Source organism: Brassica oleracea, chromosome C4, assembly GCF_000695525.1.
Source record: "Brassica oleracea var. oleracea cultivar TO1000 chromosome C4, BOL, whole genome shotgun sequence".
NCBI classification, from domain to species: domain Eukaryota; kingdom Viridiplantae; phylum Streptophyta; class Magnoliopsida; order Brassicales; family Brassicaceae; genus Brassica; species Brassica oleracea.
Genome location: NC_027751.1, coordinates 41,896,292 through 41,910,217, shown reverse-complemented (window position 1 = coordinate 41,910,217; position 13,926 = coordinate 41,896,292). Strand labels below are relative to the sequence as shown.

The 13,926-nt window shown below is 30.4% G+C and overlaps 1 pseudogene; it reads left to right on the top strand.

Annotated features, from left to right (window-relative positions):
- The window catches only part of LOC106337514, a 24,966-nt pseudogene extending 12,920 nt beyond the window's left edge, over nt 1–12,046 (top strand).
- Nucleotides 12,047–13,926: the final 1,880 nt, after the last annotated feature.

Here is a 13,926-nt window from a genome sequence, read left to right as displayed (position 1 = left end):
ATGAGGGGTGACGTGAAAAGAAGCACCAGAATTAACGATCCATGAGCTATCATCAGAGCTAAGATTACATTCTCCAACGAGATATAATTCTTCGCTCTGGTCTTCCACAATGGTGGTAGTCTTGTCTTCATTCTTCTTTGTAGGATTGAGCCGGTCTGGTTTGGTATTACCGGATTGTTTGTCTTTCTTGAAAAACCGACATTCTGACTTCATGTGACCCGGCTTGCCACAGTAATAGCAGGTGACTCTCGGACGTGACTTAGATCTTCCTCAAAATTGGTCTCGTCCTCTGCTTCTGTTGTGACCATGAGTCTCTTCTCTACCTCGTCTATCAACAATGTTAGCTTCTGAATAAGAACTTGAACCTCGCTCCTTCATGCGAACTTCTTCGTTTAGAAGGCTATCAGTGACGGTGTCCATAGTAAGCTTTCCCTCTGGTGCTGAATTGCTTAGAGTGACAACTAGTGTGTCACAACTCTCTGGTAGTGAACTAAGGAGTAAAAGGGCTTGCATTTCGTCTTCAACCTTCATATCAACTTTGTTAAGCTGATTTACGATCTCCTTGAAATTGTTCAAGTGCTCCATCATGTTGTGGCCATCCTTGTATTCCAACTTTACCAACCGTCGAACAAGAAGAGCTTTGTTTCGAGGTGTTTTCTTTTGAATCATGAATTCAAGTTTTGTCCATAATTCAAAAGCATTTGTGTAGGTAGAGACATGTTCAAAGAGAGATCGGTCGACATACTTATGTATTACGGCAACCGCCTTTCTATTAAGAATCTCCCATGCTTTATCATCATTTCCTTCCGGCTTATCCTTCATGATGATGGGCTCATGCAAATCCTTACAATAAAGGTGATCTTCCATCATCGGTTTCCAATAAGAGAAGTTGTCCGTCGCGAGCTTGAACATGTCACCTTCAAAGGTAACGGTGGCCTCCATCTTTACTTCTTCAAAGATAACGGTAACCTGGCTCTGATACCAGCTGTTGGGAAAGATAGCGGATAATATTTTTTTCGGAAGGTTAAGATGGAATGTAGACGGTTAGTGTTTAAGATAACCTTCTTATTTTAGGAAAGGGATTTTCACTAAGGCTTGTGTTTGGAGATTTCTTAAAGACTCTTAGAACTCTTTATGAAATGTTTTTTCTCTATTTTTTTGCTTGATTCTTGGATGATACAAATGGTGCTAAGCACCCCTATTTATACAAGTGAAGAAGCAAGCGCTAACATGTTCTAGATTTTTCTAAATTATTATCTTATTTCAAAATATCTAACATTAATTATTATACTCCATAACTTTCTCTCTTATTCTCCATAATTCTAGATAATTTTTTCTCTTTGTGCTCTTCTTTTGGACTTTTAATATGGATCATAATTTTGGGTTTTGGGCTAATGGAGGAAAAACCAACACACTGTTATGTTCGGACCCCTGTCAGGTGTGACAAGGATAGTACTGGAGAGATTCCCAGACCTAGCTAGGAAATTAGCGTGGTTGGTGGAAGACTCGCTAACGACGCTATTGCATCACGCGTGTGATAGAGGAAACCTTGAACTGATAAGTATATTGCTAGGGCTCGATCAAGGATTAGAAAAAGATCGTGCCACCAACGGTTTATCGCCTTTGCATCTGGCGGTCCTCAGACGCCGGGTTGTAGTCCTAGAAGAGTTCCTGGAAAAGGCTCCATTTTCATTCAGCTCTCTCACGCGATCGAAGGACAGTCTTTCATCTCGCCACAAGAAACAAAAACATAGATGCCTTCATTTCCATGGCAGAGAGTCTGGGAATTAACAGCCAAAAACTTCTGCAGCAAGTAGATGTTAATGGCAATACTGTCTTACATATCGCTGTTTCCAGGTCTTGTGGTACTCCGGTGAGTAGTTTTTCTATGTCGTTGTCATCTTTATAAACCTAAAGCGTTTTAGTTTAAAATTTAAAATCTATCGCTACACAAATGAAATAAATAGATTATATAATTCTACTCTTTATATAAATTTTATAAATTAATTATTTAATATTCTAAATATATATAAATTCATATATATAGTTATATTATTCCATAAAATATTTTATAGTATAAATTAAATAGACATCAAACTTGCACCACATAAATTGTATAACTACTGTTAAAATCATATTACTTAGAAATTCCCTAAGATACCCCTTTTTAGTTTATTTTCGTAAAAATAGATTCAAAAAAAGGAAAATGACCAAAAAATGTTTTATTGAAAGGTAAATATGTATTTATACCCTTAGGGTTAACTAATCTAAAACTTAGGGTTTAGAGTTAAAAGATTAGAATTAAGAGATGAATTCAAATTTTTTTAAATAAAAAAAAAATATTAAAATTTTTCAAAATAAAAAGGGCTATTTGGTCATTTTATTTTTTGACGCCTATTTTTGTGACAAAAATTTTAAAATGGCTATTTGAGACATTTGACCATACTTTAAAGTTATGATCTCGCGCTTATAAAACATAACTAGATTTTGATTCACGCGCCCGCACGGATGTATTTTTTGAAAATATGATGCTATTTATTTTTTATGACACTATTTAAGGTTGGAAAAAAAACTCGAATTCGAAGAATCGATCCGATCCCAATTCAAATAAGTAGTACCAAATCCGAACCGAAATTTATTAAATATCTGAATTATTCAAAATTTTGGTATTTGAAGAACTGACACATAATCCAACCCGAACCGAAGTATTTTGGATATCCAAAATAGATTTATATAATTATGTATATTAATTATTTTTAGATTTAATATATATATATAAACGTCCATAATATATATGATACTTTTAAGTTCGTTTAAATACTTGAAAATATATACAAATAATCAAATGTAAATATCTAAAATAGTTTAAATATACTCAAATCTCCAAAAATACTTAAATAATTATTAATTCTCTATCCAAATATTTAAACCAAACCAATTTAAATTGGTTATCCAAATCCGAACTGAATCCTCAAAGATCTGAACCGAACACGAAATCCAAACAGACCTGAAAACGAACTCGAACGCCCACCCGTAATCACTATTATGTATCCTATATGTGTCATCATAAGTTACAAAAATATGTGTTATCATATAACTAGTCGTATTTTATACGTACCATCAAATAAGTTTTCTTATAATTAATAATATTTTATATGTACAATCATATAAATAATCACATATATTATAATTTTAAATTTCAATGTGAAATGTAAAAACCATAATTGAAGTTGGTGTTTGAAATTGATCTTTTTATTGTATTTTTCTTATATATATTGAAAACATTTTTATAATGATTATTGGAAAATATGTTAGTAAAAATCAAATTTTGAATATGTGTATATTTTTGAATGAATTTTTGATATAAATCAATTTTAAATTATTATTTTGATTTGAATATGTATATCAAGTAACATAAACCCATTACTTTTTAATATAATGTAATGGACTTCCAATTTATTTAATAGCATAAGCTCATTACTTTTTTTTCCTAACTTACTACTATCCATGTTTCCAAACAGCACTAATTGTTTTTAACTGCTATCTATGTTGCCAAACAAAGGCTTAAAGTACTTCTACTTTAATAAGATAGATTTGAATATGTATATCAAATAACATAAACCATTACTTTTTAATATAATGTAATGTACTTCCAATTTATTTAATAGCATAAGCCCATTACTTTTTTTCCTAACTTACTACTATCTATATTTCCAAACAGCACTAATTGTTTTTAACTGCTATCCATGTTGTCAAACAAAAGCTTAAAGTACTTCTACTTTAATAAGATAGACTAGATTTTGATCCGCGCCCCCGCGCGGATGCTGGATTTAAATTTTGTTCAATATAATTTATAAACCATTTATTTTATAAAATGTCCATTTATATTTTTATGTTTTGTAAATTCCATTTAGAGTAATATATATGATTTATAATGTAAAAATGTTATATTAAGAGCTTTTTCAATCTCTACATAATATTATATCTATAATTCTATAACTTGATGCAGTTTGATATAAGTGTAAGATTCATATATTAACTTACTGAGTTTTTTTTTGTTTATTTATTTAAAAAACTTTTAATTTTTTTTGTTGTAGTTGATCATGAATTATTATTAGTTTTATGATATTTTATTTTCTTGAAAATTGTATTGTAGCAGATTAGAATCTATATTATCTATTATATATTATAGTTTCTGTTTTTATTTTCACCACAAAGAAACAACAACCATAAATCTACTTTATTTTATTTCAATAATTAATATGTCAATTATTTTTAAATAATGGCTTAAACTAAATAATAAAGTGAATTGGGTCATAAAATTGGGCTAGAGTATATAAAAAATTAGTCTATCAATTATTTAAAGAATTGGGCTGGTCCAACTAATCCAACTAATTACTCCGGGAAAAAAACGTATATGCTAAAAGCTCAACTACTTTTTTGCTTTCTCCTAAACTTCTCCGTCGCCCCTTCACTGTCTCTCTCTTTGACACATGCAAACTGATGTTGCCTCTCTCTTTGATCTGATCTCCGTCTCGATTATGACTCAAAAAACTGATCAAATACAAAATCGGAGGAATCCTAATCCATAATCATCAGATTGTTCATCGATTTATTCAAAAAAAGGTTAGACTGTTTATATTCTTTTTATTTAATTGACATTGTGAACGATTAGGTGTTTTTAATCATAAAAATTGTTCAAATCTTTTTTAGATCTGGCATCTCTAATAGTAGATTGGCCATCTCCGTTAAAATCTTTGAAGATTAGCATGTAATAGATAAAGTCAGTGTTAATTTGGAATCTTTGTGTACATCGAAACTCAATTATATGATGACCAGATATTGGAATCATTTCAAGGTACCGTAAAGAAGAAAAAGGAGATGATTTGATTAAACGCTTTCTATCGAATTATGACAGAAGCAAAGTTGGGTTTCTATTTCTCTTAAACGATTTCTGTTTGGTAGGTTCTTTTTTTTCTAGTTTCTATTTTGAATATTCATTGGTTGTTCTGTCACTTCTATAACTCACAAAAGAAAAAGGCAACTTTGATTATTTATAGTTGATAATGCACCTTCATCACCTGATAATGCACCTTCATCAAAATCTAGTTGATAATGCACCTTCATCACCTGACAACAATGACACCTTCATCACCTGACAACCCTGCTTAAGGATGTCAGGTGATGAAGGTGTCATTGATAAGAATTGGTCATGTTGGAGAAGAAAGATCAGTAACCGTTGGATCACAAATATCAAATAGAATTGCCAACCTTGCGAACAAACCAAGGTTAGTATAATTTAAAAATGAGTAGTTCATACATTAATCAAGAAATAGAATCGTTTAGGATTGTGGTAGATGTACGGGTGATTGCTGATGGCATGTACTTCTTATTTGCCTTACGCTTGTTTGTTTCATTTCTTGATTGACTTGAATGGTTGTGTTTGATGTAGTATTTCTGAAATATTTTAATTTATATCAATGCATAATTTTGATTGTTGATAAGTATTAAGATATTGGTTGATTGTATGGTTGATAGATATTTGGGTATATTCCTTTTTCTCTTACGGAATACATTAATCTATTGTTATATTTGTTTGCAATGATTTAGGTAACTAATTATGGAGGATCTCGATGGCTTTTAAGGAGATACGGATGCAATATAAGACATTTGGAAATATCTATATCTTGGAGAAAAAAAGACGTGGGCTGAAGGTTTAGTTTAGAAAATTAAGGAAATCATATATTCTATATTGCAACCGAGATTCAAGCGAGAATTCAAACTCTCTAGATTGCAACGGAGAATCTGGTTAATTTTGTTAAATTACGAAAAGGACATTAAAGAAGTCAGGAAAGAAAACGTTTTGTCCTGCTAACCTTGTGTCCAAACAACAATAAATTTTTTTTTTAAGTTTGCTATCCTTGTATCCAAACAGTACCAAAAGGTACTTCAGTTTTAATAATATAGATATGCGTTGTGATAAAATTTTGCAGTTTGTATTAAAGTTATTCTTCATATGTTCAACGGTTTATATATTTTAAATCACAAAATATTGCTTCAGCTTATATATACAAGTATAAAAACTAGAACTTTAAAATAATAATTAAGTAAAAATAACATTTTCAATATATTATTTATCAAAATTTAAAAAACAATTTGTTTGCATATAGCCAATAACAAAATTCGAGTTTCTAATTATTCAAAAGATCGAGAATCAAAACGAGGATTAAAACAATTTAAACAATCAAAATATAACCTTGTGATAATTAATCTAGTTTAGGTTAAAAGGTAGTCTCTAAAAACGTAAAACATTATTTTAAAGAATATTTTTAAAAGCCTATTAAGGTAGTACCATTATCCTTATTGTAAATTTCACTCAAAATATATAAATATATATTGTTATATTGTTATTGATTTTAATGTCCTTCCCAAGCATAGAGACAAGAGTATACTTTCAATCTTTAGTCAGTTTTTGATAAGTTCTAATATAATTTTATATTTTTCAATTCATGGTTGAAATTATTTTTCAGCATATGTTTTTGTTAAAATTTAAATCATGATATATTCTTTTGGATTAAAAACTGTATTCTAGAATCTCTATGTATATTCAAAAAATAAAACATTTATAATTAATCATTATTATATGAGCTGAAATATGCTCACTGATGTCTAGGCAAAACTGAATTTTTTTCATAAAATATAATAATTAAAATTTTGTTTCATTGATATTCTATAAAATTAGAACCTCTTTTTTTGATGAAATTTTAAATTTATTGATCATCAAGTAAAAGAACCATTTACAAAAGAATGATTACTCCTATGGTATTGACTATAAAAAGACCAAAAATCTACTCCTATCAACCCGAAATCTCAAACCATCTTTGCATGAGTCCCGCGTTGCGATGTTGGCCGGTATACTTCAAAGAGCTTATTCTGTTGCTCATCATTTTATCAATGATCCTATGGAGTTGGTCTGCAGATTTCCACGGCATCTGATGTCGTCTCCCATTCCTCTCCCGCCATGCATGATAAATAGTCATCTGAAACACCATCTTAAGCAGAATAGAGTCAAGTCTATTGTGCCTATGACCAGCAACCATCTTCATTGTTTCGGTCCAGTCTGGGTCTGTCCTTCTACCAAAGAATCCACGCACCAAGCTCTCCCAAACCGTGAAAGAGTAAGGGCAAGCAAAAAAATATGTGATCTCTTGTCTCATCCCTCTCTCCACAGAGCTCACACCCTTGAGTTACCCCCCAACTTCTCATCCGATCTCCTGTGGAAAGTCTATTTATAACAGCCAGCCACGTGATGAACGAGTACCTCGGTACACCTTGTGAGACAAGGCCACACTGCTCCATTGTACTTTATTTTTCTTGGGACTCCCATGTCTCTAAGGATGAAAAATAATCCTTAAAGCTGTCCTCCCCGTGCTTTCACAGCACCATATCGATTCCCAAATCTTCATCAGGCAATGGTTGAGCTAAAATCTTATGGTACAGGTCCTGAAATCGCCTACTCCGCTGTCCACTAACACACCATCCATTCAAATTTGTTGCCTCTTTCACAGTAGCTCTGTGAGACAGAACCAAATATACAGTTCCTATAGCTCCAGTAATGTCAATCAACCTGCCCATACCCATCCAATCATCAAACCAGAAAAAAGTAGTATCTCCATTACGCACCTCCATCTTCAGGAAATCATAAGCAATATCCCTTAGTTTTAACAGCTTTCTCCAAATCCAAGAACCCTTTGTATCATCCCTCACATCCCAGAAAGAACTGTCTCTGAGCAAATAATGTTTTGTCCAACTAACCCAGAGTGAGCTAGGTTGTGTGAAAAGACGCCAGATTAATCTTAGAGCAAACACTTTTGAAGAATCCCTTAAGCGCCTTACCCCTAATCCACCTTCTTCCTTAGGGTAGCACACGTCCTCCCAACTAACCTTCGCCTTATGTGTCTGAGTTGGTGATCCAGACCATAGGAATGCACTACACATCTTTTCAATGGTTTCCAAACATTTCGCAGGTAAAATGATCTCCAAAGGTTGACAATGCTTGCTATGACTGATTTGATCAGTTGAAGCATCCCCGCAAATGATAGACTTTTATTATACCAGCTGAGCATCCTTCCCCTGACCTTGTCTATCAGAGGCTCGTAATCATGCGCAGTTAACGATCTAGTTGTCAACGGCATTCCCAGGTAGCGGATCGGAAAGTTGCCAACAGTGATGCCTTTTGTCTCAGCCTCAAGTAACAGTGGGTCGAGGTTTGATCCAGCCGCAAACATCTGAGACTTGGCTGCATTGATGTAAAGACCTGACATACCCGCAAAGGTCTCCATAACCTGTAGAAATCCCTGAAGCGAATCTGATGTGCCATTCGTAAATACCAGTATATCATCGGCGAAACTAAGATGAGTTAGCTTAACCCCCCCCCCCCCCCGGCATTGTGGGTGATATGCAAACTGTCCCTCCTCTGCGGCCTTATTGAGCAGTTTAGACAGCACATTGTTGAGTATGACGTAGAGATATGGCGATAGAGAGCACCCCTGTCTGATACCCCGAGCACTGGTGAAGAACCTTTCAAGACTACCATTTACTGACACTGAGAACGCTGCAGTGGAGATGCAAATCTTGATCCAATTGATGAACTGAGCAGGGAGACCCATTGCAAGTAGAACCGAAGTGATAAATGACCATTTGACAGTGTCAAATATCTTGGATATATCAAACTTTATGGCACATCTCTCTGATACAGTTGCTCTCTGATAACCATTCACCAACTCCGACGCTAGAAGCACATTCTCCAGTAGCAGTTTCTCTTTGATAAACGCGCTTTGATTCACTTCCACCGCATCTGGAAAAATAACTTTGAGTCTCGAGGCAAGCACTTTCGATATCACCTTATAGATGAGGTTGCAGCAAGCAATAGGCCTCTTTCATCTTCTGAGCTGTTTCTGTCTTTGGGATTAAAGCAAGGATTGTGGCAATGATTCCGGTCGGCAGGAAACCAAACAGAAAAAAGGATTGGATTGCAGTGACAAAATCTCTTCCAACCACAGGCCAAGCAGCTACAAAAAACTCTTTGGTATAACGAAATTAGAAACTTTTATTAAGGTAAAAAAATTAACAATAAATATTTATAAATAGGATTAATCATTTAAATTAACATGAACATGATATATAGTAGAATTTTTATACTCCATTTTTATTAGAAAACATTTTATAGTTATGAAAGTAGATTAAAATAATAACGTTAGTTATTCATTTAGTCAAAAATAAACCAATAAAAGTAGAATACATAATATTAATAATCACATAGCATACAAAATAATAAATTTTACACTGAAAAATAAAAACGTTAACTAATTTGGAACAAAATATTTTCTAAAAGTTACGTATTAAAAACAGAGGGAGTATAAAATTGGATGAATCTATATATACAAAAAAAAAAATAATAATTATTCATTATTGTATAAACTAAAAAAATATAAAATGGTAATTATTTTATAAAAATAATTCTAAATTTTATTAATAAAATTATTTTATTTCTTGTTTAAAGTTTTATAAATGTTTACTAAGTAAAAATTAAAAATAAAAATTGGCCACAAAATATTAACATAAATGTGAGATACATAAAAACTAATTTAAATAATAATATATAAATTTTACTAATCTCATATGAACTCTTCTTATATCAAATTGGATGTATTTAGAATGGGTATGACAAGTGTGATAATTATCTTAATATTTAATTGTTTATTTAGAATTTGACATGTGATATTGTAATAATGAATTTTACTTTTATTATTATTTTAATTTTAAAAGTGGACCAAATAACATACAAAAATGACATATTTTGACCAAAAAAGTAAAAGGAGATAAAATTTTAGAAGTTAAAAATTTATAGATGTAAATTGTAAACTATATATAGTATTTCTCATGTACAAAATATAAAACATTTTATTTTTATTTATAAAAAACTAAAATTTTATTTGTAGAGATAAAAAATGAAATATATTCAATTAATTTGGTAAATATATTAAATATATGGGTCAGTTTATTTAAGAAGTGATTGGTTTATCGATACTACACAATAATTTTGCGTCTGCCTGTAGTAACAATTGTTTGTGTTTTAAAACAATTACAAAAAAATTTGTAAGCTAGTTAATATCACTTCAACCTCTCAAAATAAAAAAAAAGTTTCTGGTAAATTTGTTGTGGCGGATAATTGCGGATAGGTGAATGAAATGAAAAAAAAAATCAAAACTAAAAAACTATCATTTACTAAAAATACAGGTAATAGATTAAAACTAAATTTATATATCATCAATATAAATATATAAACATATTTCATATTTTTAATTTATATCACTAAATAATATTTCAATTAATAAATATGAAATTTTTTTGAAATATACTTTTATTGCTTTTAACCACTAACATATATATAGCAAACAAAAAGTTGTTTAAAATATATGTTTAATCTTCATAAAAATTATTTATTCATAAAATTATAAATTTCATCTAAACTGTAAGATCAAAACATAAACATAATATTTTTGTTAGTTAAATTAAATAACAAGTTTATATATTTATCGTAATAATAATATGGAAACATTGAAGTAGCACTAAAACAACCTTTTATTCCTAAATTAGTTCATAAAGAGAAATTTTCTAAAATATCATTCATAAAAGATTAAAAATAATAGTATATCCCTACTTACAAGTTACAGCAAGATAATTAATTACTTAAATATATTGGTTTTCTTAAAATAAATTAATATATAAATAATAAATGTTGCAATAAAGATAAATATTTTAGATTTCAGTTTTAAGGTTTAATGATTAGGATTTAGGTTTATTATTTACGAAGTGGGGTAAGGGTTTTGAGTTTACAGTAATTTAGTTTTTTTCTGGTTTAATAATGTTATTTTGAGGATTTTCTCTTTTGTACGATATTTTTATGATAAAAATAAATTATTACTACTTATAGAATTTTCCCATAATACTATTTTGATATTTTTGTAAGTATATAATGTGATAATATTATTAATTTATTATTAAATCGTTGCTGTATTTTTAATCAGTTAGTTATAAGTCCCACAGACACATTCATTTCTAATTGCTATGCCAATCATATAATTTTTTAATAACTTTTGAAATCGGAACCATTTGCATATGCAAACTCACGTGTCTGCAACAACAACCACTGCCATAAACCAGTCAAACCCGTATTATCATGTTAGATTTTTTTTTTTTTTGAAACACTTATCAAAATTTACATATTTTGCCTCAGAATATAACGAAGAAAAAAAATCAGATTTGCCTCAGAATTTCTTGTATTTACATATTTTGGTGGTATATCTGCTCTGACATATTTCTTATTTAATAAATTGTAGCTGCTACGATACATTGTTGGTAAGAAGATAATAGATATCAACTACAGGAACAAGATGGGTTTTGCAGCTTTCCACCTTCTCCCTCAAGATGCCGAAGACTTTGAGTCATTTATCAACCTTGCTGAGTTTGGATACCAAGCTGGATTCTGATCAGAGCAGTGAAGAACAAGATGAGCACTCTAATCCATACAATAAACGATCTCAAGAAGGCGTTGAATCTTTAGATATCCCTGGAAGCTCAAAAGAGAACGAGGTAATACGGTTGCTTAGGTTAATCGAAACGAACACATCTAATATAGCACATATAAAACGAAACAAGAAAGGGGCAGTTGAAAGAGGTCGTAGAAGCTTGGAACGTGAGATGCATATAGAAGCATTACAAAATGCAAGAAATACGATTGCTATAGTGGCAGTTCTGATTGCTTCAGTTTCTTATGCGGGTGGGATTAACCCTCCAGGCGGCGTCTACGATGATGGGCCATGGAGAGGAAAATCGATTGTAGGCAACACGACACCGTTTAAGGTTTTTGCAATATGCAACAATATCGCACTCTTTACCTCACCTAATATTTTGAATTCCAAAAATTTTAAATCTGTTGTAATTAGAGAGTTTAGAGACTGAATATTTCTGTGTTATTATTAATGATCAAGCGGGTTCCTTTATATAAGGACTAGGGATTAACCCGGGCTACGCCCGAAATTTTTATTTTTTTCTAATTTAAGTTGTTAAATTATTTATATTTAGGTTATGATATATATTTATATAAATGTTTCCGTTGCTGGTGGATCTTTGATGTTAACCGTGCAGTACCAAGGACCAGCACAGATCATCCCAAAGTGCCTTCCTTTGCAAGGACCAACTCTGATTTAGCTGCCTCCGAACTCTCAGGCTATTTCACCTATTGAATCTATGGGAACTTCCCACTACCTATTGAATCTTAGATTTCCTTATTGCTTTAGAGACATATGTATGTGTATGTGTATAAATATCGGTGTTTTGAAACCCAACCCAGACAATGAACCGGACAACTTATCGGGTCACCGGGTTATTGGGTCGACCACGGACAAACTTCAGGTTAATAAAATAAATCAATTTTGTTATATAGTAATATATTATCTATTGAAAAATATAAGAAATGTTTTATATGTTAGAAAAACATTTGAAAAAATACTTAACTTCAGTTTTCTTTATATTTATTTTCATTTCGCATACAAAATATCAAAAAAAAAAGACTATTTAACAATTTTGTAACAACTTAAGAGATATGACATAAAATAAAAATATATCAAGACTTAATTTCTATAAGTATTAAAATCGCTAATGTGAATAATAAAATTTAAATTTAAATCCAAAATAAGCCAAAAAACATAAAATTGTAATAAATTAAAGATAACAAAAATAAAATGATGCTAAATCACATCAACTAGTTTTATTAATACATTCATAATCCACATGATCATATATATGATATTTTAATTTTTGAAGAAAACTAAAAACTTAACTTTTTAATTAGAATATAAAACAGATTCTAATAATGTAACTGAAAATTCAAGAAAAAAATAATTTAAAGTTACATATTGGTTCAACCAATGGTTCAACCGATAGTCGGGTTTCGGGTTTAAACGGGTTTTGGTGGGTTTTAGCCGGTTTTTAAATAATGAATTTTTTTAAAACCCAAACCGGATTACATATCGGGTCACCAGGTTTACCGGTTCGACCGCCTCGGATTTCAAAACACTTATAAATATAATACCACTAGGTGTTTTGCCCGCACATGCGCGCATAATCGTGTTACAAATATTGATTAGTTTATATCTTATTAATTCAAATGTTCTCGAAAAGTTTAAATCAAACATATAAGTATTTATATATGACAAAGTTTTTCATCAAATATATATATGCTTATTATTGAGTCGAAATTTTTAAAACACTCACTTGTTAAAAATATTTTTATATCTTTATACAAATGTTTTATCTATTTATTATTTAATTATAAAAAACTTAATCTAAATTTTTAAGTTTTATAATAAAAATTTTATTTTCAAATAACAAAAAAAATATATAACAATAATCTTATTTTTTTAAATTTTGATTTACAGTAAATAATTAATTCCACCAATGTTTTGAAATAGTTGAGCAAATCTCTTATGCTTTAAAATATTCAATTTTTTTCTTTGAAAGTTGTTTTTTGTATGTTTCTCATACGACATGTAATCGAGTATTTCTTTAATATCGATAGAACATAAACACGAGCTTTTGTGGTAACACATATAAGCAAAATTTACAATTGTTAGAAAACGTATTTTTAAAAATAAACTCTAATAAATTAAAATAAGAAATTATATATGCTATCGATGAGCTTATATTAACAGAATCTAAAAATTTATAACCTTTTTGATACCAAAGTTATAGATATAATCCTTTCATGACATATAATAAAATAATTTCTTTATATAATATTAATAACACTACAAGAAAACGTGCCCATAACAAAGAACATTTACGACGAAAATATTTCGTCGT